At 49.5% G+C, this 27,057-nt stretch overlaps 1 long non-coding RNA gene across 1 annotated transcript in view; it reads right to left on the reverse strand.

The window, feature by feature from the left end:
• The window catches only part of LOC106005092, a 256,068-nt gene extending 229,394 nt beyond the window's left edge, over nucleotides 1-26,674 (reverse strand). Inside the window, exon 1 of the long non-coding RNA XR_006605362.1 lies at nucleotides 26,486-26,674. This is a non-coding gene — a long non-coding RNA (uncharacterized LOC106005092). The remainder of the gene's footprint in view (nucleotides 1-26,485) is intronic.
• Between the last annotated feature and the right edge of the window lie 383 nt (nucleotides 26,675-27,057).

A 27,057-nucleotide genomic window follows, 5' to 3' on the forward strand; every position in this document is an offset into this window, starting at 1 on the left:
AGGACTGTGAGGGTCCCCTGACCCGTGGTGTTGTGTCTCTATGCAACCCCCATGTGCCTACTTCAAATACTCCGAGAATCAGGCAAGACTGTTCTCATGGGAGAAAGCACTCTTGGGGATCATGTGCTCATAGTTGACATGACTGTACACACTGGCCAAAGTCAGCAAACACAGTGTTGGGGTGCATGACCAAAACCCGAGGGGATGGTCCCCCTGCAAAAAATGGGAGTGGGATCGCTGTTTGCCAGGTCATTTTCTGCAGAACTCCATTTCGATGGGATAGTCATCAGGGCTGTGGGCCAGAGAGGCTCTGATGCATTGGACAGAAGCAAGACTAGACAAAGCTGCCTCAGTTTCCCTACTGCATGTCTCTGTGTAATCCTGTCCTTGAGTAATCTCCAAGAGCCAAGGTAAGATGCAGTGCTTCCCAAACTTACTAGACCCTGAAACCTTCCTCCCACACGGCGCCTGCCATGACCAGTGATCCATAAAGCATGTTTGATGAAGGCTGAGGAAGATCTCAAGGCTACGAGGCCCTGCCAGGACACCAAGCGGAAGGCGAACCTGCCCGCCCCCGTCCCCACCAAAGGACAGTCACCAAGAGGAGAAGCTGCTCTAGAGACGCGGGAATAAGATGCTAAGCCCAGGATCCACTCCAGATCCCACAAATAGGCTTGAACAGGCTTGGGCAAAGCATGGATTATGTAAATACGTATTTGGGGACTTTTTAAACACAGATTATTCACCCAATTAACTCTAATGGCCCCTCAGAGCTGAGAGAGACGATTGTGTAAACATGTGGGGCAGAATGTGGCCTCAGCCCCAAGATTTCCTCAAAAGACGGGGTTTACAAGTCCCCCATAAGAGTTCCCTCTGGGCCCCAACTTGGCAGATAAGTTCATTGCCCGGAAGGGAATTCTTGCCTAAAATATGAAAGGGTAAGAGTAAAAGGAAGGATCCAGCTCCCTTTAAGCAAGCAGGGAGCTCTCTGGGTACAGATTTTATATATTTTTTCATTTGCCATAAAACATACATTGTAAGACACAGAACATCTGGTAGCCTCTGGTAGTCTCACTCTCTCTCAATACAAGGAGGAATTGTAGATTTGTCTCCAGCAGCCGCTTACATTCACATATTCTGTTTCCCTCTGGATACAGCACAGCCGGGGGACAGGCAGACCCCGGGCCTACACCAGTGAGGCGGCGGGACCCCCACCCTGGATGGCTCTGCTGAGACCCAGGAGGCCGAGCACCCCGGCCCCAGCATGAAGCTCAGGAGAAGCTGGGCCTCCTCGCCAACACAGACAGCCATGGAGACCAGGGGACACATCCAGAGTTGAGTCTGCTAACTGACGAACAACGAGGGGCTAATTTTACAACCTCAACTAGGACCAAGTCTTCTGGAATCCTCCTGGGCCCTAAAAGGCCGAATGGAGCCCTGTAGTCTGAGATCAGCTCCGGAGTCTGGCAGGGAGATGAGTTGAGGGCTGGTCTTCCCTTGCCCCCCAACCCACTCTCTGTACATCCATATGTCATCCTCTTACAAGACCCAAAGATCTGGAGGAGGCATTGTTTTTCCTTCCTCCCTCTCTCACTGCCCATGCCCCACCCACCAGCACACTGACCCACCTGACTCTAGAAGGTCTCCATGGCTGCCACCCCCACGCCGAGCAGCCACGGCTCTCCCGGGCTCAGCTGCCCTCCTCGCTCTTCTCCCAGGCTCCTCTCGGTCCTTCTCAGTCTTTGGTCTGTTTTGAGGGGTGCAAAGGTGACATGTCTCTCCCACAACCACAGAGAACTGCTCCTACTACTCTTAGGATGAATACATGAACACAGCTCCTGCCCGACTGGGTCCCACTTACCCTGTTGCTTCCCTCCGCCTAGAACTTTCTTCCTGTCTTTTCCACATCACGTCCCAGCCACCAGAGCTCGGCGTGAGTGGCATTCCCTCCCAGAAAGGAGTATGGACTGACTCTCACAACCCTTGGTACCACACATTCCAGCAAAAGTCGTTCCCCGTGCCCAGCGCTCGGCCCACAGTAGGTGCTCAGGAAACATTTTTCCGAGTGAGAGGCCTTTTCGGAGACAACCAGGGGACGGGGCACCCACGGGCCTCGCACTAAGAATGGCAGCAGACGAAGGGGGAGAAGCAAGGGCAGGCACATCCTCCCTCGGCTTAGCCCTCCCATCAGCCCTGTGAGGTCAATGCTGACGTGTTTTGGAAACAGACCCTGAGAAGTAACACGCACAGCTGTGAAGTGGTGAAGGCAGGGTATGAACCCACATCTAGCGGACTCCAAATCCCACGTTCTTTCTGCTGCAGGGTTCTGCCGGGGAGTCTAACCGGGATGCCGGGGAATCAGTCATCCTGAGCCCAGAGGAGGCAAGGATGGTCCAAGCAGAGAAATCAGCATGAGCAAATGCCTGGCGGCGGGAGGGAGGCCGCCAGCGCATGTGGGAAAAAGAAGAGGTTCAGGGAAGCTGGAGGAAGTCCTGGAGAACACAGAGCCGAAGCAGCCGGCGGAGCCTGGGGAAGCCTTGCCAGCCACGGGGGCCTCAGTGTTATCTGGGATGGTGGAGAGCAGAATGGAAACCTGTCCCCCATGCTGGGGACCGTCGCCAGCTGCACTCAGGTGAGCCCAGTGTAGACTGAGCAGACCAGCCTCACATCACCAGGTCCAGCCCAGAAAGGCCAGGCAGGCATACAAACAAAAGGCAAGCGCTATACACCTCTCTCTCTCTCTCTCTCTCTCTCTCTCTCAAAAATGGCCCCCAGTTAGAAGCCCTTGAGAATTCAAGGGAAAACATGTCCCACTCCTAGTACAGTCTTCTGAGAGCTCCCAGGGCTGACTAGAACAAAGATCCAGGCCCAAAGAGTGTGAGAAGGAACTGCATCCCACGGCCTAATGCCAGACCCCGCAGCCCTCCTATCCAGGAGGCCTTCCAGGTGGAGGGAGCAGTTAAGTTCTGATGCAGCCCCTCCTCTCACCCACCAACCAAGGGCCCTCTCCCCCTGCACAGCACATAAAGCACAGCCAGGTTCACAACAACAGGGCCCCATGAGCTCACCAGCCCCTCATCCTCAGTATTTCTCTCTGATGTGTCCCCCCATGGCTGTCTCAGGTCAAAACCGCCCACAGGGTACATGAGCCCACCTTACCCCACGGAATAGCCTAGCCCCTACTGCTCTCTCAGGCCTGAGAGTATTCCGTCGGTGTTAATGTACAAGCTAACTCCAGACCGACCAGGCAACCGATATTTCCTAGGAGCCTACTATGCACCATGCATTGATGAGGAGATAAAGTGGTGTGAAATACGGGGCGCCTGGGTGGCTCAGCCAGTTAAGTGTCTGCCTTCAGCTTAGGTCATGATCCCAGGGTCCTGGGATTGAGCACTGCATCGGGCTCTCTGCTCGGCAGGAAGCCTGCTTCCTCCTCTCTCTCTGCCTGCCTCTCTGCCTACTTGTGATCTCTGCCTGTCAAATAAATAAATAAAATCTTTTTTTTTTTTTAATGGTGCGAAATACAGGATTACTGCCTCATTCAATCACCAAGATTTCATCTCATGAAAGAATTATAGCAATACAAGCTATAAGGGAAAGTGTGAGTATGTGCAAAAATACCATATGAGTGACGAAGATGCCATTGGCCTTCAAAAGAGGGAGAACAGTGGACCTTTGGATTGGGTCAGGGAGAAAAGACTTGACGGAAGAGCCAGAGGAAGATCCAAGCTGAGCCCTTGAGATGAGCCAGCATGGTGATGGGTGATAGAAAGGGAGCTGGCAGGATGGCTGGGCAGAGGGGCCCAGGCCAAAGCCCAAGAGACAGGACTCCCCAGACTAGGATGCAGAACTGAACCCACAGACCGTAGCCAAGTGACTCTGTGACTTGGCGCAGACAGCGCTGTGGGGACATGGCCGTCCCAGAAATTAACGGCTCCACACACACACGTGTGTGTGTGTGTGCATGCGTGCACAAGGACACACACCCTGCACACTGCACCACTGGCCAGGAATGACTCAAATCTGAGGCCAGGGCACTTCTCCTGTGGGAATCAGCCTGCGGGAATACTTGAAAGAGCTACCAGGAGGTGCCAATCTCCACACCTATGCTTATCAAGTCCTGTAAAACTCCCCAAGTGTCAGGCATGAAGACCATTGAAACAGGAGGGCCTGGAGGAGAAGCTTCAGCACGCCAGCCTCCCAACTCTTCCTACAGCTGTTTAGCAAGGCCTGTCCTCAGGGCTGTCCCAGAGTTGCAGAGCGGGCTGGGGTTTTACCTAATATCTTCCTACCACTGTCCCTGGCAGCCAAAGGCTGTTTCAGCTGTGCTTCTTACCCAACGGGCCTCTTTACGGGCTGTGGATTTCAGAGTGTATCCAAGATCACCACCATATGGAGACCTTCTTAATCTACACATGGCAGGAGTGGACTGTGCGACCAATAAGGACCTGTCTGTTCTATAGCTCTAAGACCTGAAAGAATCCTGTAATTCCTCCACTCAGCATTGGGGCAAGAGTTTACCTGGGCATGAGCCTGACCCACTTATTTCTCCGAGGAGACCGCCAGCCAGCCCTGTCTGAGGCAGAATCTTATGTAACCGCTCCGAGACAGGGCACAGATAATCCCATCACCATGCCAACAGGCCAGCTCTCTCATGACACTGCTCTGGGGATCCAAGGTCAGCGAGCTGAGAGTCAGTCCCAGATCTGACTGTCCTCTAACCACGACAGGTTTGGGGCAAGTCTCTGCTCCCCACAGTCTCTGTTTTCAGTGATGGGACGTAAGAGCCAGTTACCTTCCAGCTGACACTCTCGCAGCCCCATCTCCCATGTGCTGTGGAGAGTGTGGAGCGGGGTCACGTTGGGCAGGTCAGAGACGTGAGAAGGACCAGACTCAGAGCCACACACCACTAGGTTTGATTCCTGACTGATCCCACTCACTACCTTTTTGAACCTGTCGAGGTCACTTAGCTGGCAAGCCTTGTTGACCCTGGGAACATTAGGACTATACTCCATAGAGGGTTGGGAAACATTTAAGACAAACTATATAAAGTACCGGAAACACAGTAGGAACTCAATATTCGGTGATTATTATTCAAAGCACTTTCATAACCAGAACACAAGCAAACCAATGGACAAGGAAAAATCCATAAACAGATGCAAATACCGATAGGAATTTAGTATATGACATAGGTGGCGTTTCTAGTCAGTGAGTCAGTGGCACTGAAACGGATTTTCTAACAAATAGTGTCAAGACAATGGATTGCTGCTTTTTGTTGGTGGCAAGGTCAGGGGAAGGAATGCTTAGACCTATACCTTTGTCCTTAAACTATAAAAAACTCTGGATGGAGCATGGATTCAAATATAAACTATAAAAACTTGCAAGTTCTAGAAGAAAACACAGGTGAATAGTTTTAAAATCCTGCAGGAAAAAGGGATGGTTTTTCTTTTTTTTAAAAAAAAAAGAAGAAGAAAAAGCCATAAAAACCTAAAACTTCTAATTTAAAATCAATTTATGGTTAAATGAACATCAAGACAAGACAGAAAACAAAGTTACTTGTCAACAAAGGTTTATGAAGAGCCTGTCGGGCATGCTGAGTACCACTTGCTACATTCCTAACATTCAAAGAGCTCTCAGTATTCAGTTCTTTAAAATGAGCCCCCAGTAGAAAAATGAGCTAAGAACGTCAACAGGCAATTTGTAAAACAAGAAATTTTAAAAATGGCCCCTAAGAATCAGGTCAATGCAAACAAACACAATATATCATTTTTCCACTACCATAGTGGCAAAAAATAAAAACATTAAGCAAACCCAGGTTGCCTGGAGGGTGGAGAAACACACCCTCATGCCTCGTGTGTGCCCTCGGAGGGTGACAATTTGGCATTAGGCATCGAAATGATACACGGGCATTTTGATCCTCCAAAGAGAGTTATCCACAGAGACGGTCACCAAAGTTTGTTTATAACAAAGAAAAACTGGAAACAACCTAAATATGCATGAAGGGAAGACTTGCCAAGTCAGTTGTGATATTCAGAGAACACTCTCCCTGCCTAAACTAGCCAGAGAGGTGGGAAGCCCAAGGCTCCTTCGTGAATGTCACAAGAGTGGTGGCACAATGTAATCTAGAAGGGGAGGGCATGTTTGAGCACGACCCTTGGAAAACAATGGAACAGCTCAGCTTTGCCCACTGTGTGAGGGATGGTGTGATGAGGGGGAGGCATCCACTTAGTCCTGGGGATCCAATCCAGAGAAGAGGCCGCACGTGTCCACAGGGGACAACCTCCACGCTCCGTGATGGAGAGCAGGAGGTTTGTAAATTACACCCTGGCCACCAGCCCTCCTTAGATGGGAATGAGAGGAAGGTTGTCTTATATCTTTGCTCCAACATCTCAGGCAGGAAGACCCCAGATTAATGGGTGGGCACTGAGGGCCCAGCATCTGGGTGCAGATAAAGTTACTCACAAACCAAGCCAACCCCTGGGCAACATCCTAAAGGCACAACCCATACTCTGCCCCAGACACATACACAATCCACCTGTTAGATTAGCCTTGTCTGAGATCTACAGGCCTCCTGGGTCAAGGGTTTTGCTCAGAATCTAGCACGGACGGGCAGATGGACTTGGGTCACCAGGCCTCAACACTGGGGGTCCCAAGGCAGGGAGAAGGTGGGACAAGAAGGAACCCAGGACCTAGAAGAATATGGTGAGGGAGTTTGGAAACTAAGTCTGACTACCCAAGGAATTCTCAGGCCTTCTATGAAGGAAGTCTCAGCACAGAAACCTCGGCTCAAGCAAAGGTTAAAATGGACACCTCAAGGAGGCAGTCACGTGGGCAAGAAGACTTGGGGGCTGAGGATCTGTTGTGTGATATCTCTGTGTGCTCCTCTGTGAGAGGGGAGGAGGAGGAGGGGGCAGAGTCCTGCCTTCCAGAAGCACAGTCAGGTGGGGATAGGGGACTCTGCAGAGGTCGGTCAGAGGAGGGAGTGCTCACATTGGCCATCCTGAGGACAGAGTGGCTCCTGAGGCAGAGACCGCAGACAGTTCAGTAAGACCCGAAGGTCTAATCTGGGAAAGAAGCAAAATCAGCTTCAGAATCCAGTGCAGAAACACCCCCCCAGGATGAGCCCAAGAAGAGGTCCCTGCTGGGAGGTGGCGAAGTCTGCTCCAGTCAGAAGTGGAGGAGTGAGGGGAGAGAGTGTGGGAGTGTAGCAGCGGTACCCAGGGAGCCGCCAAGGACTTGAGGAGCTAATCACTTAGTGATTCTGCTTGACTGGAAAAAGCCATGGCTGGAATACAGTGAATCACGCAGGCCCGCGCCCCTGTGGCAGCCCGCAAGCTCGCCAGCCTTCCTTCTCCAGGTGGGCAACACGCAGTTCCTTCAGGACTCCATGGGGCTGGGCGCTCAGCAAACAGGAGGAGAGGAAGTGGACACACACGGGGGCAGTGCCTAGGCCAGCCTCAAGCAGAGGAAGTCGAGGCTGCAGGGGCACAGGGTGCCATTATGCCAGAAAACCCTGGCAACGGGCAGCGGGCACCCTCTGAGGGGCTCTACACGGGCCTGACATGACTTTGGCCGAGTGAGGCCAGAGGATGAGGAAGAGGAGGTGGAAGAGGTTTTACAGGGAGACCATCTGGGTGGAGGAGTGGTGGTAAGCCAGGCCCAGGCAGGGGCCGAGGCCCTGGAGAGGATACAAAGAATCAAGAAACACTTCAGCACCAGGATGGGGGACACAATCCGCCACTCAGGCTGAAAACCTGGACCTTTCTTGCCTCTTCCTCGTGCCCTTGGCCTAACTGGCCTCCCAGAGATGGCTGTCCACGGGAGAGGCAGCAGTGGGAAGGGGTGTGGACAAAGACCATCAGCTTGCGTGTGACCTGGAGAGCGCCCCCTACAGGCAGGACACGTGATGCAGCTCTTGGCCACCCACCCCTCTGCACATCTCAGAGCCAGGACCTGCCTTCCTCAACACCACAAGCCCTGACAGAAAGCCACACACGTGATGACACGGCACAGGAGCTTGGCCTGAAATGACTAAAGGGAGGACGCCCAGCGGGCAGCTGGAGGTCAGCAGCTACTGAGAGAAGGGCTATTCAGCAAAGAAGGGCAGCGCCCAGAGCTCTCTTGAGTTCTGACCTGCTGTCTGAGTACTGTCACCATTCTCGGAGCTTTGTAGAGATTAACTCTGCCCAGCCTCATAACCGCCCAAGAAGGAAGCCTTCTTATCGTCCCCAGTTTATAGGTGAGGAAACCGTGTCACAGAGAGGTTGAGAAACATGCCAAAAGTCACACAGCTGGAAAGCTATAGCAGGCAGAGTGGCCCCCACTTAATCACTCTGTGATGGAAACTGGGCCAAGGACATGGGAAAATGTACAGAAAGAGAAAAGAAAAGGACCAAGGACAGAGCCCAGGGCTCTAGCCATGAGCAAAGAGCAACCAAAGGAGAGGAGGCCACCAGGGGAAAGTCAAGAGGGTGCTCAATATGTGGCTGAGGAAGTCAATGAATTAGTGAGTAAGTGATGCCCGAGGAATTCGGGTGATGCAGACACCGTGAAGCGGACAGCTGAAGGAAAGAGGGTGTGTGTGGTCTGTGGTTCCCCACTTCAGATCTGGGACACGACCTGGCCCTTCCCAGCCCACCGATGCAGTGCTCAGTCCGAGACTGGCTGGGCCACAGCAGGCCTCGATCTGCTCTGCATGGCTGCAAACATTTGCTTTCTCTCTCCATCCACTAGGCTCCTGCTCTATGCCAAGTTCTTTCAAGTGCAGAAAGGATTTGCTCCCCAAACAGTTCACAGCTATTTCTAAAGCTCACATTGCAAGATGTTGCCTATTTATAACCAGAAATGCCTCCATAACCCAACTGGACAAAGAGGAGGCAACTCCTTATTGTCTTTGGTTTTGTTTTAAGTAAGAAGAGCTCAGAATTGCGTCCTTGACCGTATCCAAGTTAATCCTTTTCCCCATATATGGTCGGATCCACTGTGTGCCAGGACAAGCCGTGTTTTCCTTATTAAGCAATATACAAAGTTAGCAAATAGAACATGCTCACTGTCCCACACCCCAATCCCAACTGTCCCTACCGGAGCAAGGGCATGACCAAGTTGTAGAGGGTCAGAGGGTCCTAAGGGCAGTAGGGTGCGGACCAGAAAACTAGACTGGGGCCTGGGCAGCCTGGCAGCTCTGGCCGCCATGGACCCAATGTTAGACATCAGCAGTGGTAGTGCCTCCTGGGTGCCAGGTTCTGCAAAAAGTCCTGGTGGAGCCTCATAACAACCCTAAGAGGTGGGGTATCATTGTCCCCATTTCACAGATGAGCAGAGTGAGGCACAGAGAAGCCACATCATCTGTTCAAGGTCCTCCGGCTGGGTGGCAGAGGTGGAGAAGGGCCCATTTCTGTCTGACTGCTCAGTTCATCCTCCTCTCTCTTCCCCAAGGGTCATCTCTCCTCTCGGAGCCTCAGTTTACCCACTTGCAAAGTGAGATGGCTGGAAAAACAATTTCTCCACCCCCAGCAACACACACATCAGCACTCACCCTCTAACAGGTATCAGAACATTCCAACGTGTCTGTTGGTCAAGGTCTGGCATGGATGAAGGCTGGAAGGGGTATGGATACACAGACCTGCCCACCCCCAGCAGAATCCTGAGGCTCCAACCAGAGCAGCAGAGCACCCTCCACCTGTCAGAAACTCAGAACAGTCTCCCTCCACCCACTCAGCGCCTCTCAGATCCCAGGATTTTCCCAATCCTTCAAGACCTCCTCCTCCAGGAGCTATTCTGCCCCTCAGAGCCCACACCATGTCCACAGCCTGCTGTCTGAGCCCCCCCACCGGCCTGCCAACCTTGGATGCCCAGGCCTGGAATTTGAAACCTAGGATACACGGGGCAGAGGGGATGCCTATGGCATTAAATGGTGGGGCCTGGGGGTGCCTGGGTGGCTCAGGCAGTTAAGCAGCTGACCATGATCCCAGGGTCTTGGGATGGAGTCCTGCATCAGGCTCCCTGCTCAGCAGAGAGGCTGCTTCTCCCTGTCCCGCTCCCCCTGCTTATGTGTGCTCTCTCTCTCTGTCAAATAGGTACATACAATCTTTAAAAATGAATGAATGAATGAATGAATGAATGGCGGGCCTGGAATTTCCTCCTCCTCACAAGTGGACGGATCCAATATAACCCTAAAACAGGTGCCACCCCCCCCCGCCGCCAATAATCATCTTTGGAAAATGCAAGCCTGGGGCTCACCTCTCCAGAGCACAGCTCCTCAGAACCACCTAAGCTGGGCAATTGATTAAGACTTTGGGCTGCAGGGCTCCAGACCAGACTTCTAGAGGAATCTCTGGAGGCGGGCCCTAAATCTGCATGCTTAGCCGGCACCCAAGAGTTTACAGTGGCATCAGTGGGACCCACTGTTCTGGGACAAGCCTGTTTCTCCTCTGGCCCTCCCATCCCTCCTCCCAAAACACGCAGCCTGTACGGTGGCCACAACATGCCCCACACTCCTGACTTTTCCTCCCAGGCTGCATTTGTTCACGTTCATCTGACAATCACAAGTATAATAAACCTGCACTCGGATCTGCCTTTCCTACTTTCAGGAACTATAGCATCTTAATGTCCCCTGGGGTGAAAAGTGAGCATTTTCTCACTCCCGTCTTCTTGGGAGCCCACCTTCTTCACCTTGCCTTCTGGTTAGTATCAAAGCACCAGTTCAACGAATCAATTAAATCAATTAAATATCAGTCACGTGAACACATGAATGGACATCCAACACTTAAGAAGCCAGGTTCAAGCAGTTGATTTGTTTCCCATTTGTCCTAAACTTTCAACAGATTAGCAAATGCTCCAAGAAATGACTAGTGCCCTTGGATCGAAGAAGGATTTTAATCCGTGGTGACAGTTTGTCTTGTATCACGACCTGGCGTACCCTTCTCAGCAAGGTGCTGACTGAGTGCCTCGGATTTCCAAAGACACCTTCCCTTGGGCTGTAACCACACGCCTCCGACCCACCGTGGTTCAGAACCACTCTGCAGAGCTCGGCCCCCAGAACCCATCTGGACCCATGTGACTTCACACACCCTGTCTCCTTTTTTATTTGGCATGAAAACAAGACATTTATCATTTTAATTAGCAGCCTGTATTTTTGTAAAAATCTCAAATGGATCCAAAGCGTAGAAAACATGCAAGCCTGATCCCCACATGGGTACTGTGGGCAGAGGAATGGCGTCGTCCCTTCTCCTCGGGAGAACCCACGGCTCGCTGATGCACCCGAGTACAACTCGCACAGTTCCATTCCCCTCCCGGCCCCCAGCCATTACTGAAACCAAGGCAGAGGTCACCTGGGGCTCGCTCCCCCTCAGTACCTCTCTCCTCAACCTGAATCATCTCTGCCTGGCCCCTCACAATCACCTCTCTCCACCCCAAACCATCTTACTCGTCACATTTCTTTCATTTTTGTTTTTATGTTGCCTTATTGAAAGTCACCATACACATCACTGCTCAATCCTGGCAAGAGCTCTCCATCCCCAGAGAGGAGTTCTTCATTTCCTCTAAGACAGAGGTCCTCCCTACTTTTCAAGATGTCATCTCTGGCTTCACTTCTACACACCATCTGTATGTCCCCCAGCCCCCTTCTAAGCCCCCAGTCTCCTGTCTTCTTAAATTTGCTCAAGACTATTCCACCTGGAAGCCTTCTCCAGCCCAACTTTGCAGGACCAAATCCCTCCCTTGCATGCCAAGACTCTACTCATGGGCTTCCTCTTCCATGAGGTCTTGTCTGATGCTCCCAGCTGGTTGGGAGCAATGGTTGATTACTCCTTGTTCTGACCTGTCTCATAACACCATGGGAGACACTTCTCTCATGTCTCAAGTCCTCAGTAGACCAGGAAGCTCCTGGGGACAAAAGCCATGTCTTATGTGCTTGATTCCTCCATAGACTGGGATGGCGACAAGCATGCAGTAGACACACAAAGAAAGAAACAACTAGAGGACAGTGTACAGAGAGATGACGCTTGACGTCACTTGAACAGCAAGAAACAAGCAGTTGAGGAGAAACATTTAGAAATATCCAAACTGTGCAGGTACTAGCAATCACAGTTGCAGCAGGAGGTAGAGAAGCAGGGGCTTCTGGGACACGTCCCCTGAGCAATGGTGTCCTGGGCAAGGACAGCAACCTGAATAAAGTCTTAGAGATGAGAAGTAGGGGGAAATGAAGATGGGAAAATGAAGTTGGCGAGAAGGAGGGGGAAAGGAGGGTCAGATTCAGAGGGACTTCACCCCCGGAAAGAAGTTCCCAGTCAACTACTAACAAGGCAGGGCCACTAATCTGGCCCCTAGGATGATGACCTATGGGTTGAGTGGAAGAAAAACATCTCACCCTTCTCACATCAGCTCGAGGCTTTCTCTGCCTGAAGAGACCTTCTCTACTTTCTCTTCCTAGAACCAAGTCTTCCTATCCTACAAGGTTCACACAAAAGCCACCTTCTCTGTGAAGCCAGAGACCAGAACCAAAGCACAAGATCTCATCTATGATACTCACAGAGTGTCAGGAAAAGTGCCTGAGAAGAAGCCTCTAGTAGAGCTTCAGTGACTTCTCAGTATGGAAAGATAATGCTGCTACACCATTCAATGAGACAGTATTTGCTGGAGCAGATGAACTCATGGTCATACACTTACTAGCACAGAGTGTAGGCACAATGGAAAGTAAAAAGGGGAGTTAAGGAAAGACTCGCTTATGAAGTAACAATCAGGGGCACCTGTGTGGCTCATTGGGTCAATCGTCTGCCTTCAGCTCAGGTCATGATCGCAGGGTCCTGAGATGGAGCCCCGTGTTAGTCTTCCTGCTCAGCAGGGAGTCTGCTTCTCCCTCTCTCTCTCTGCCTCCCCCCTGCTCATGCTGTCTCTCTCAAATAAATAAAGTCTTTTTTTTTTTTTAATGTTGAGGTAACCATCAGTTGAGATCAAAAGGACTCACCCTACATCAATTTACATTTATTCATTTGAAAAATATATGAATGCCTGTAATGTGAGGGATACTGAATTCCTAGAAACCGGCTGTGTGGAGGGGAGGGGAGTAACAGGATGAGAACATTCTAGGTAAAAGAAACAAAATCTACAAAGAGGTCAAAGATAAGAGTCGCAAGATTGGGTCTGACTGCCCAGGAGGGGCGGATGGAGCAGAGAGGCAGGAAGGTTTGTGAGAGACAGGTGACAGGATGACGGCTTAAACCAGGGCTGGGGCAGTGACTCAGGTGGAGAGAAGGAGACGCATTTAGGAAAAAGGACAAAGGCAGGGTGTGTAGAGTTGGCTGGTGGGTGCACAGATAGGAAACCACAAGCATCCTAAGCAAACCTGGTTCTGGCACTAGGCCTCCCAAGAAGATAGTCATGCTCATTTATGGGGCCCGACTACATACGTGGCCAAGGCAGGAGCCACGACTGGTGGCCACAGAGAAGGCCACAGACCAAGATCACTGATCTCTCTATGGCTCCCCCCAGTAGGCTGGGTCTCCCCCGGCACAGTGGATTCTCCCAGCTGGCACTGCAGTAGGTAAGGACAAAGTGAGCCTGAACTCTTAGCCCAGAGCCCCACCCAAGAGACTCTATAGAACGTGCTCTCCAGGGATCATGTGGCTGAACATGGTAAGGTTTTGTACTTCTGAATACCAAAAGCCTGAGCCAAGTCCAGATTGTGAAAGACAGGCAAGAAGTAGGGGCTGGCGGGGTGTCAGGGGGTGGGGGGGAACGGAGCAGGGACAGCTAAGCTGGCTTACATCCTATGAAGCCCTAGAACACCGCCCATACCTAAACAGCCTAATCGGGATTTGACCTGTACTGAATTTCAGCTCGTACTCCAAAGTTCTAGTCCCCCAAAGGGACACCGGTATAATTAGGCAACCCGCTGGCTGGAGGTTAGGTCAAAATCTCAAGAGAAATGAGTCTGGCAAAATATGCAGGCAGGAGGCAGAGTTCAAGGCCTGGCATGGCTCCTCTCCCTCCTGCTAATGCCCAGAGTCTCCAGGATCAGCTAGTGTCCATGAGGGGAGCCTGACCCCACACAGTGAAATTCGTCTTTCTGGAGCAGGTCCCACTTGGTCCCTTCTTGCTCCTCCCCCCACCCCGTCTTCAGCCCCCTTCATCCTAACTACAGGCTGGAGGTAGGCAAAAGCCCCACCATACACACGCACACATGGGTGCACGTGCACGCCCCACAGGCAGAAGTAGCAGAGCCCTGGCCACATCCCAGTCAGGACACCCTTTCCCCAGTCTCGGCTGGACCTGTGCCAGTCAAGAGTGACAGCTTAGTGGGAGAGCCAGCGATAAGCGGGCCCACGCAGCTGGACCTCATGCCGGGGGCTCCCACATCTCCGTTCCCAGGCCCGACCTCAGTGCTTGCAGCAGACTCCTCCATGCAAACACTCAGGAACCTCAAATACAGTTCACCAAGCAGAACTCACCTCTCTCCCTCAGGACCTGCCACTCCACCAGCACTCCCTGACTCCACAGAGGCTCCATAGGCCTCCCCATTTCCTCAGCAGGAAGCACCTGGTCCCTAGTGAGCCCTGCTCTCCCTCCCTCAGCGTCCACAGTTCCAAGTCTCTCTTCAGTTCCCCCCATCCCACTGCTGCGCTTCTTCAGCTGGTCTCACCTTCCGGACCCTTCTCCTTCTACACAACACCAGGGGGAACATCTTAACATGCAAAGATGCCCACAGCAGGCCCATCACCAAATACCCCTCCAGGTGAAGCGTGATCCCAGGGTCTATGATTCTGGCCTCTCCTATCCCAGCTCCCATGACCTCTCCCTCATCCTCTTTGCCCCAGCCATACTGCCCTTCCTCCCTCCTGGACATGCGTGCACATCTCCCCTCCTCAGCAGGCCTTTGCACGTGCTACTCCCCCAACTTGACCCCTCCGCCTGGGTCCCCCTCCCCTCCTTCAGGACTAGCTTATGCAAGAAGTCTTCCTTGGCCACCGCTGCTTCATGCCAAGCGCTGTAGTTCCCAGGTTCTTGTCTATCATGTCCCTCCCTGCACTATTCAGTACCAGGGGGAACACCCTATCACCACAGAAAATTCTCCCAGACACTCTAGACCATAAGTTTCATGAGGGCAGGGACTGAGTCTGCCTGCCCCTCACTGTCACCCAGGGCCTGGCACACACAGGCAAGCTCCATGTGGGCTGAACAAGGGAAGGGGCAGCTGAGAGGGAAAAAAGGAGAGGTGGGCAAGTGGGCTGAGGCCCATCTCCTCTGTGTCGGGGCTGTGCTGGAGTGGATGTGGTCATTCCACTTGGGGCCTGGTCACTAAGGGAAGACATCCCATCTGGAGAAGCACCAAAGGCTGGTGCAGCAAAGGGAAGTGAGTTGCCAGGAAGAGGAATGTTCTTCAGCTGTCCCAACCCAGAGTGAAGAGCCACAGTCCAGACCTTCCCTCAGCTGCTACCATCCCAGCCCAATCCATGAGGAAAATCTCCCACACCAAGGCTGGTCCTCCTCAAACCCTCTTTGGTGAGAGGGCAGCTGCAGCCACATGACATGGCCTCGCTCCCAGACAGACTAGGGCTAGGCTCTGCTGTGCAGAGTGAGTGCTTTGTGGCTAGCCCCAAAGCCCAAGCCAGTCAGACCCGGCCTTCAGGCTGGTTCAAAGCTTTGCACTCTGGATTCCTGGACTTCCCCGCTGCCTGGTTTCCACCCAAATTCCTGGGGTCTGAATGTTCCCTGAGTCTGTCAGAACACAGGTCCGTGAAAGGGGCCAAGAGGTGAAGCAAAAGTCACAGACCCAATCCCCTACCAGACCACAGCACCCTAAACCACAACTGCCCCACCTGAAGTGGTCCTTCCATGACCAAGGGGTGCCCCTCGCTGGCCCAGAGCCCTAGGGTGGGCTGCCCGGGAAAGATACAGCCCAACAGTCAAGGCAAGGTGCCAGCTCCAGTTGCCACAGTATTGTTAAAAGTCAACTGTCTCCCAGGGAGGTGGTTACACGGGTGTTTGCTTTATAATAATTTGTTAAACTGAACATTTCTGTATGTGTTGTATTTCACAATTTTTTTAAGACTTAAAAAAAAAAGGCAACCGTCTTTGTGGAATGTAAACCCTGGTGAACGTCAAAACTCAGACCAATGCCAGAGTCACCACCCAGGACTCAGCCACCAGCAAGAGCAGCCCCGGGAGCCAAGCACCCTAGAAGCCCACTCTGCGCCCAGGGCCTGGCAGCTCCAGGCCTATACTTGCTGGGGAGAAGGTTCCGCTGACTCCCAGTTAAGTGCCTTGGCAGGAGGAAAGGGGAGAAACAGACGAGCACACACTGCTCTCGAGATGGCACTCACCAGCCTGACGCCTTTTCCACCACCCACACAGCCTGCCAGCCTCTGGACCCCAGGACCCACAATACCCAGAGAGCAAAGTTAAGGATGAAGTGGGGTCTGAGAACTGGTTTTGGAAGAGAGAGTAAAACCACACAGAGAGCAAGCAGTTCACACGATGGCCAGCACACAGAAGAGTTCCACATTGGGGCATCTGGGTGACTCGGTGGTTAAGCATCTGTCCTCAATCCCAGGCTCAGGTCATGACCTCAGGGTGCTGGGATCGAGCCCTACATCGGGCTCCTGCTCAGCGGGAAGCCTGCTTCTCCCACTATGCCCCCCTCGCCCCGCTTGTGTTCCCTCTCCCGCTGTGTCTCTTTCTGTCAAATAAATAAATAAAAATCTTAAAGGAAGGAAGGAAGGAAGGAAGGCAGGCAGGCAGGTTCCATCTTACTACTGAAAGATGCACAAACTAAATCAGCAATGGGATGCTGTCTTCACCCAACATACCAGAGACGAATACCAAGAACGATAAGACAGGAGAAAGCAAAGAGCCAGGATAAAAGCCCTCTCACAAACCAAAGAGCGGAATATAAACCGGTCACCTGGCTGAGGGCAATTGGGGCTATCTGCCAATGTCAGGGCTTTGAACACCCATCTGGTAATTCCACTCCAAGGAAACATGTGAGGAAACAAAATGACTGGAGTACAAAGACGTGGGTACACTGGTATTTGGAGCAGCACCCTCTACAGGAACAAAAAATTGGAGGCATCCTAAATGTTTGATCAAAAGTTGTAACATAACGGAAAACTGGGCAACATGTTAAAAAGAAAGCAGAAACTCTTAATTTATTATTAAAAGATGCCACTTGATCTTTGCCCAATGTTGAGGGAAGAAGACCAGTTAGAGAATATTATGGTATAGTCTATACTGGGATAGTATGATCTCATGTATATTCACAAAGTGTAGGGGCAGGGGCTTACAAGTATGAACAGTTCAGCCTACACAGGCACACAATTCATAAAAGCAAAACTATCTGGAAAGATAAATTGTTGATCAGCTCTACATGAAGAGGTGGATTCTGAGGGAGGTTCAATGACCTTAGACTGTTCTAATTTTTTCTTATTTTTATCAAAGAAGTAATAAAGATATCCCATTAAAATAAAGCACTAGGTAAGAAAAAACAGGCCTAAGTACACACGGATACAAAGAACAGGAAAGGAGCAGACATTTCTCCAAAGAAGACATCCAGATGGCCAACAGATACATGAAAAGATGTTCATCATCACTTATCATCAGGGAAATGCAAATCAAAACTACAATGAGCTATTACTTTACACCTGTCAGAAGGGCTAAAATCCACAACACAGGAAACAACAGGTGTTGGTGAGGATGTGGAGAAAAAGGAACCGTGTCGCACTGTTGGTGGGAATGCAAACTGTGCAGCTTCTGTGGAAACAGTATGGAGGTTCCTCAGAAAGTGAAAAATAGACCCACCCTATGACCCAGCAATCTCATGCCTGGGTATTTACCCAAAGAATACAAGAACATGAATTCAAAACGATATATGCGCCCCAATGTTTATCGCAGCATTATCCACAATAAGTAAGATATGGAAGCAGCCCAAGTGTCCACTGATTGATAAATGGATTTAAAAAATTGTGATATATATACACAACGGGATATTGCCAGCCATGAAAAAAAAAATGAAACCTTGCCATTTGCCATAACATGGATTGAGCTAGAGGGTATAAGACTAAGCAAAATAAGTCAGTCGGAGAAAGACAAATACCATATGATTTCACTCATATGTGCAATTTAAGAAACAAAACAAATGAGCAAAGGAAAAAAAAAAGAGACGGGGGAAAGCAAACCAAGAAACAGACTCTTAACTCCAGAGGACAAACGGATGGTTACCAAGGAGAAGGGTGTGAGGGAAATAGGGGATGGGGATGGAAAAGCACACCTGGGATGAGCACTGGGTGATGCCGGGAAGTGCCGGGTCACCGTATTGCACCCCTGAAACTAACACAACACTGTATGTTGACTAACCGAAACTAAAACAAAACTGTAAAAAAATGAAAGAAAGAGAGAGAGAGAGAGAAGGAAGGAAGGAAGGAAGGACGGACAAACGAGGGAGGGAGACAAGAGCGACAAAATTTGGGGAACTAGGAAGCAGGTAGATGAGAGGAGCTGACTTAACAGACCTAAGCAAACTAAATCCTAAGTCAGCAGTGAGGAAAGCCAAAAAGCCACCTGATGTTCAACCAAGAATTACACAAAGCCTTAGGAATTATAGGCACCGGGGACCAGGGAGAGGTGGGGCGTGGAGCAAGAGGGCGGCTGAAAGCCCCTGTGATCAGCTTTTAGGTCTAGAGATCCCTCTCCAGCTCCCCACAGCCAGGGGGCTGCCCCTCACCTTGCTGACAGAAGACTGGAGGATTATTTTCTCTGAAGGGCTATGCAGAAGATCTCTGGTTTGGGAACACCAGGTGCAGTTGAGAGCAGGGATACCACACTGAAAACAGGGGAATTAAGCATGGGTTTACACTCGGAATGTTAAGACCCCCTTGCTTGATTCCCCCATCAGATTCTCAGAATGCTGGCAGCACGGTGAATGTCCTCAAAGCTGCAGGATGGAAGAGGCTTCTCTTGGTTACCTAGCCAGCCCTAAAGAAAAGAAGAGTCAGAAGTTCCCCCAAAAGGACTGCTTTTCTGTGCACAGTGTACACACACACACACACACACACATATACCAGAGCTTCCAACCCACTTTTTAGTGAATGTGAATAAACAGGCAAGTATTATCAGACATTAGAAGAAACTGTCTAATAAGAAAGAAGACAAAGTAAGCAGAATAAAAAAGGGAAGAGACAAAGCAAGGAGAGTAAAACTTTAAAGAGTAACAGTTAGTGTAGTCAAGATATGCTTCCAGGAAATTAATAGATTGCTACAGAGCAACAACATGCAAAGAACCTAGGAGTTCTTGGAAATTAAAAATACAACAGTAGTGGGCGCCTGGGTGGCTCAGTGGTTAAGCCTCTGCCTTTGGCTCAGGTCATGATCTCGGGGTCCTGGGATTGAGTTCCACATCAGGCTCTCTGCTCAGCGGGGAGCCTGCTCCCCCCCCCCCCGCCTACTTGTGATCCCTCTCTCTCTGTCAAATAAATAGATAAAATCTTTTAAAAAAAAAATACAACAGTAGCAATGAAAAATTCAGTAGAAGGAATGAAAGATATGGTTGAGAGAATCTCCCAGAAAGAACAGTAAAAAGAAGGCTAAAGAGCGATGCTGCTAGGTTCAGCATCTGAATGATCAAATATATCAGTTACTAGCACAACAATGATAAATAATAAACTGCAACACGTCAGTGGAATCCAACAATAAGAATGTTCTGCGTATGCATCTGGGATGGTTGCTGACCTTGCCTGGGGACGGTTGGCTCTGCTCCATGTGTCTCTCATCTTTTTCCTGGAAACAGTAGGCTAACCTGGGTGCGTTCTCATGGTGATAACAGCAAGCAAAAGCAAGCGAACTCTATCACTCTATAAGTGACTTTCAGACCTTTATCTCTGTTATGATTACAATATCCCATTGGCCCAGAGCGAGGCACAGGTCTCAGCTCAGAGTCAAAGAAAGAGGGCACGCTGCATTACACTGCAAAGGATATGTTCATGAGGAAGTGGTTGTTCTTGCAATCAACCATGTAAGAGTTTGTTTTTTTTTAAGACAGAAAATAGAAAAAATAGGAAGATATCACAAAATAAATAATTCCAATATACTTCCTAAAGCTAAAGGACATGATTTTTCTAGACTGCATAGCTCACCAAGATCTTAGCAAACAAAAGGAAATAATATCATACCAAAAATCACACCAAATATTAATTTCAGGTCACTGGGAACAAAAAAAAGTTCCTAGAACTCTCTAAAGAAAAAAGCTACAACAGGATTCATTCAAAACTCGGAGAACCAAAATGACATCTGGATTTTCAAAGGCGACTTCAAAAGCTAAAAGGCAATGAACAAAGATCTCAAAATTCTTAAGGAAAATACTTTCAAATTAGAATTCCATACCCAACCAAACTATCACATTAAGTATGACAGAAAAATTAAGAGTTTATAACATATACAAGGTTTAAAAGCTTCACCTCTGGGACATGTTTTCTTAGGAAGCCACAGAGAATGTGAAGCCAGAACAAGGGGTAAACCAAGAAGTACAAAGACACGGGACACAGGGAACAGGAAATCCTACTTAGAAGAGAAGAGAAGCCAATTCTCAGGGTAACGGTGAAGGAAAAGTTCAAGAATATAGACATACACCCAGCACAGAGAACAACCAGTCCAGATCAGGGAAAGTCAGAAGGTTCCAGGAGACACTTTCTCAGCAAGAAAATCCTGGTAAAATATTCATGTGCTGAATATACTGAGAGGAGATCTTTGTAAGTCAGGGGAAATATGGAAACAAAACAGTGACAGATGCACAGAAAATTAAGCAAATACCAACAACGATTAATTGTGGCGAAAACACAAGGTTCTTTAGCCAAAGGGAAATACTCACAATTTCCGAGGACATAGGCCAAATAATGTAAACACTAAATACTGATCTATCAAAACATCTATTACAACTGCCCTGGAAGCACAGGGGCGGGGAGGGGAGGCACAGTATGAGAGGGTGTGCAAGCACGTGTGTGTGTGTGTGTGTGGTGTGTGTGTAAGTGGACAAGAATGATCACTTTCTACAGTGAGAAGTCAGTAGATAGTGATTAGAAGTAAAACATTAAAAAAATAGCAACACAAACACGTTTTGTAGAATTATGGAAATAGATACTAAAAAAGATCAGTTAAAAGGGTTGAAAATGATTAGTTCTGGGATGTGAAACTGAGGACAAATGAGTATATAGGTGGAAGACGGGCTTCCTTTCATAACAAGTGTTATGTAAGCATTTAGTTCTTATGCTAGTGTACAGCTTTGGTAACAAGTGGAAACTAAATCTGAAAAGGAAAATTGCCCCCCCCCACCAAAAAAGGGGGAAAGAAAACCCAGAGAAACCAGTGTGCTTGCCACTGTCAAGAGCTCAAAAACCAGCAGGCAAGACATCCATCCATGCCAGGCTGAGGAACAAGTGGAGGATAAGGAAGCAAGTCATGGGGGTGCCCGGGTGGCTCAGGCAGTTAAGCATCTGCCTTCAGCCAAGGTCATGATCTCAGGATCCTGGGATTGAGCCCTGGGCTCTCTGCTCAGCAGGAAGCCCGCTTCTCCCTCTCTCTGCCTGCCACTCCCCCTACCTGTGTGTTCTCTCTCTCTCTTTTTCCCTCTCTCTCTCTCTCTCTGTCAAATAAAATCTTGAATGAAAGAAAGAAAGAGAAGAGGAGAAAAGATGAAAGGAAAGGAAAGGAAATGGAAGAAAAAAAAAAAAAAGAGAAGAAGCAGGTCATGGGCAGGGGGACCCAGGGGAAAGGACTGAATTCTGAGCAGCCATACTGGTAAAGACTTCTGAAAAGCAGGTGATCGATAATTTCCAGTACAGAGTAACATGCTCCAGAATTTTTCTATTCATCTCAAAGAGCCCTTTCAAAATATACTACTTGCAAACAGTATTTGAAAAAAATGAAAAACTGGAAACATCCCAAGTGTTCATCAGTAAAGGACTTAAATAAATTGCAGACTATCCATCCAGTGGAACACGAAGCAGATGTCTGAAAGGACCTAACGTTTTGTGTGCTGATGATGTGGAAAGATGCCCAAGACATGCTATTAAATGAACACAGTGAAATATGTATCATATGCGTCCATTTGTGGAAGTAACTGTGTGTGTGTGTGTGTGTGTGTGTGTGTGTGTGTCTACATATATTTCTAGAAAAGAATGGTGAAGCTTTATTCAACCATCTGTCAACAATGGGTATTTCTGGGAGATAGACCAAGGGAACTGATACTTTCTATAGTCCATTCATATGTTAATCAAATATTTATTGAGCACCTGCATATGGCATGTGTTATAGTACTTGGAATTTTTATCATAAAAATCAGAAGAAAATAAACAAGGATTTAAAAATAAGAAAAAAACAAGGGGCTCCTGAGTGGCATCTGAATCTTGGTTTCAGCTCAGGTCGTGATCTCAGTGTCGTGAGACTAAGCCCCACCCCAGGCTCCATGCCCAGCCTGTAGTCTACTTAAGATTCTCTCTCCCTCTCCTTCTAGCCTTCCGTGGCCTCTCTCTAAAATAAATAAAGATAGATCTTGGGAAAAAAAAAATTTTTTTAAAGAACTAAGAAAAAATAGGGACTAAAATAGTTGATTAAAATTTGTTTTCATTTTATAAATAAAATCCCACCCAGAGGATATGGAAGGATGTAGGAGCCAATCAACCAAGGCTCAAAAGGGACTGTTCCAGAAAGTTGGGAGCCTGTAGGTGGATCCTTCCTCCACTTTCTGAGCCAGGAGCCTTTGCCACACTGGAGAGTGAACAGCACCAGCCCTACAGTCGGCCCTGTGGGAGCAGGGCTCTCCATCTCCCGGGCACAATAGGACCGCACACTGGAGACTGGGACACTTGGCTGGGACCAGAAGAGGGACCGAGTTGGCCTGATCCTGGTGAGGTCCGTGTGCTAGTCACTGCTGCATGAAGTGGGGATGTTCTCTGGAGCCTAGAAGCCATCCCTCACAGCCCGTAGAAAGCGCCAAGCTCCCTTCCAGTCTCAACTAACAGAGCTCCCCCGGCAGTGGGGTTCCAGACTCCTAACAGGTACAGGCAAGGGATGCCCCTGTCTTCAACACACAGCGATGACTGAAGCAGCACAGGCCTGAAGGAGCAAGTCAGCCAGCCCTGGGCTCTGCGGTGGGTACTGTCTGACTCGGGAAAGGCCCTCAACCACTCCAAACCTTGCACGCCACGATAATGACACCCACCGGCAAATTCACTGGAATGCGTCACACAGAGTAGCCAGCACAGTGTCTCATGTGGGGAGGTGAAAACGTGAAAGGATGGCAGTGCCGGGTTAAAAATACAACCGCAGAAGGTTCCTGACTGGAAAGGCAGAGCGCTCTTACTGGAACAGCCTTCCACAAGCGCACATGAGGAAGTGGGGATGCGTCCTTAAACCACAAAAGATGATCTCCCAAGAGAGACGAGGCTGGGCAGGAAGGCTCCACAACTGAGAGACAGATACTATGATCCTCATTTTGCAGATAAGGAAACTAGGGTTCGATCTAACTTCCCCAAGGTTACCAAGGTTAGGAAATGAATTCTGCCTCTTAAAAAAAAAAAAACAATAGATGTCGCCTCCAAAGCACCATTCCAGCTGAGTGCGGGGAGGACCTCATGCTACTATCAGAGAAATCCAAATTCATGTGAAAATACTGAATCCCTTCTTTTTTTTTTTTTTAACCAAATAGACATTTTTAAAATTGATAATCCACAGACCAAGTAAAAGAGGTCAAGAAGCAGGCATTCTCAGCCTCTGCTGGTAAGAGTAAACAGAGTAAAAGAGTAAACAGAACCTTTCTGTGAACTGATCAGCAATATGTGTGACCAAACACATGCTCTGACTTCACAGTAGCGGGAAATATTTTCAATGGGCAGAAGTCTCCTACTCAGTGATTCGACTCCCAGCATTTCCTATAGTGACACCCGCACAATCAAACCAAGACATAAGGGTGTTCACCACAGCCTACTCTGTCATTTTTTTTTTTGGAAATGATATAGCTCCACCGTAAAGCTGTTGGGTTGACGTGGGAAGTTGTCCAGAATACACTATTAAGTAGAACAATCACTTTTCATGCTGTTATGAAAGTTCCGAATCAGGGGTGCCCCTGGGGGGTTCAGTCCACTAAGCATCTGCCTTTGGCTCAGGTCCCGGCATCGAGCCCCTCGTCAGGCTCCCTGCTCAGTGGGGAGTCTGCTTCTCCCTCTCTCTCTGCCCTTCTTCTCCATACATGCTTCCTCCTGCTCTCTCTCTCAAATAAATAAATAAAATCTTAAAAAACAAAAAAGAAAGAAAGAAAGTTACCAATCAATTATATTAAAGACTCACGTGCACACACACACACATAACTTCTGGAAGGATCCTTAAGAATATGCACGGAGGTAGGGGCGCCTGGGTGGCTCAGTGGGTTAAAGCCTCTGCCTTCGGCTCAGAATATTCACGGAGGTTATTTCGGAGAGCAGAGGTTGATGGGCTTCAAGTGTTTGCTATATTCCCTCCTGCACTCTTTAAATGTTCACCATGAATGTGGTAACTTTAAAAGCACCCACATGATGTAAGCCAGAAAATCCACTTCTAAGAATTTAATGTGTCTTGCTCTCCACCAATATTTCCTGAATAATAAATGTGAGCAGAGATCCAGTGATGCGGACGTTCGCCCACATGGAGGGAGAAGAAAGGAAGAAGCATCTTACATATCCATCCACAAAGTATGGTTCCAGCCAATGCAAGCAGGAGTGCAGCCCCTGGGAAGATGGTCAGGAATGTCCACCAAGACCCACACGCATGGCCAATACAGCAAGAGCAACATCTCAGTCACAGAAATGTTGTACAGTCAACATGACCCCGCTTTGGGTTTTGTATCCAGATGGTGCTATTATTAAGTTCTTTTCCTTTGTATTATCATTCTATAATAATCACGTGCTTCTTTTCAAATAATGAAAAAACTTCTCTCTTATAAATGCTAATGCTAGAGCAAAGTCTTGCATGAGAAGCTTGCCTCTGTATAAAACTGATAGTTTCCATAATCGCAGTAGTGATGAAAAGACCATCACCAATGCAATGAGACCTGACACTCCCAGCATGTCCGCCGGGACCAAGGGAACGAATGGTGCCCCAGGTTTGACAATGGGCAGTGCCCACATTTGGATGCGGTCTCGAAATACATGCTCCCCAACTCAAGAGTCCCTATCTTCCTGACCCGTTGAGCCTGAAGGAGGCCAGAAGGCTAGGGAACTAATCCCAGGCTGGGACCAGGGCAGCAGAGCATGGTACCGCATCAGGAGTGCAGGCTAGTCCTGTTCTGGCATGTTGGGGGACCTTTACAAGGGCCACGTCCCCTCTCTGATGCTATTGCTTTTTTTTTTTTAAGATTTTTATTTATTTATTTGAGAGAGAGAGCACATGTGCAGGCGCACAGGAGTGGGTTGGGGGGAGAGGCAGAGGGAGAAGCAGACTCCCCACGGAGCAGGGAGCCCAACTCAGGGCTTGATCCCAGGACCCAGATAATCAGGACCTGAGCTGAAGGCAGACGCTTAACCGACTGAGCCACCCAGGTGCCCCTATCTTTTTTTTTTCTTAAGATTTGTTTAGTTGAGAGAGAGAGAGAGAGAGAGCAGCAGCACAAGCAGTGGGAAGGGGCAAGAGAGAGAGGGAGAGAAGCAGACTCCCCGTTGTGGGTCTCAATCTCACAACCCTGAGATCATGACCTGAGCCAAAATCAAGAGTCAGAGGCTCAAGTGGCTGAGCCCCCCAGGCATCCTGATGCTATTATCGTCACAGACGATGAGAACTCCTGTTCTGGCTACCTCGAAATAGGGCTGACAGAAGGAGCAAAAGAGAGGCCTACCACGTGCCAGGCACTGGTGGGGTACGTGCGAGCGTGAAGCTGTTCCTCATAGCCTCCAGGCCTGACTTTCACAGAGCCAAGGCAAAAATCTGGAGATGCCCCCCGGGAATGGGCTAAGGTGGGTTTCTAGCCCACCCCCCCCCCCACATACACACACGCATCCCCATCCCCACCCCGCTGTCGAGCCCTCAGCCACACACACCTGCTGTCCCCTCCCCAACGCATCTTTCAAGGAAGTCAGAGTCCCAAAGAAAAGCAAACCCCTTGGGCGACTCCTGGAAGCAACAGTAGCCCTACTGTCCCAGTTGTAAGAATCCCTTTGCAAAGAAAGTTTTTACAAAGAGAAAGGCAAAGAGAGGAGTGGGGGAGGGTTAACGACAGCAGAAGGGCAGAGTAAACCATTTCAAGTCCTGACATAGGCAAACTGGTTCTTAAAGTCACCTGTTTCTGAACAGGAACGCAAGCTCTGTCCCGTCATGCCACACAGCTGGGGCGCCGCGCACTGCCAAGTAACTTACATAAGCTCATGAAAACCCCATTCTTTTGAGCTCCTGTTTGTGCAAATAGTGTCAGGGGCGCATCCGAGCGCTACGGCCATCCATCATCGCCCGTGCGTTTCCCAGGCTGGCGCTGACTCACCTGGGCCCGAACCCATGCTGTGTACACACCACCCGAGCTCTGCGGGCTGCAGGCAGCGTCTGTCACCTTCCAGCCTCTGGCCACCTTCTTCCCCACGTATCAGGCCCACAAAAGCTGAACTAATGATGACACAAACCTGAGCATTCAGAGCGAGAGGAAAAGGGCCCTGGAGATGGAGAGGATGTGTTCTGTGTTTACTTTGACCGATTGCAACCAAAGCTTGGGGGTTTGGAAACCACTGCCCTGCCCTGGAGAGAAGAGAGCCAATGGGCTTGAGACATCCTTGTACACCCGCCAGCCCAGAGCGAAACCTCAAAGGGCTCTTTTGCTCAGCTCCCATAGCACAAGGGACCCTGGGACTCTAATAATCCATAGTTAGCAACTATCAAGTAGCTGTAAGCTGCTCTCCCAGCCAGTTACTTACCCTCAAAAAGAAATTTTTTTCTAGAAGTCCACTTAAAAAAGAAAAAACGCACACATACCCATTTGCAGCCTCAGAGCCCTGACCCAGAGGACAAGATGGATTCAGCGGCACAAACCCACTGGAGCCTGGATCCCAGAGACGATTCGAT

The sequence above is a fragment of the Mustela putorius genome, unplaced genomic scaffold (genome assembly GCF_011764305.1).
Source record: "Mustela putorius furo isolate JIRA1106 unplaced genomic scaffold, ASM1176430v1.1 tig00000145_pilon_pilon_pilon, whole genome shotgun sequence".
In the NCBI taxonomy this organism is placed as follows: domain Eukaryota; kingdom Metazoa; phylum Chordata; class Mammalia; order Carnivora; family Mustelidae; genus Mustela; species Mustela putorius.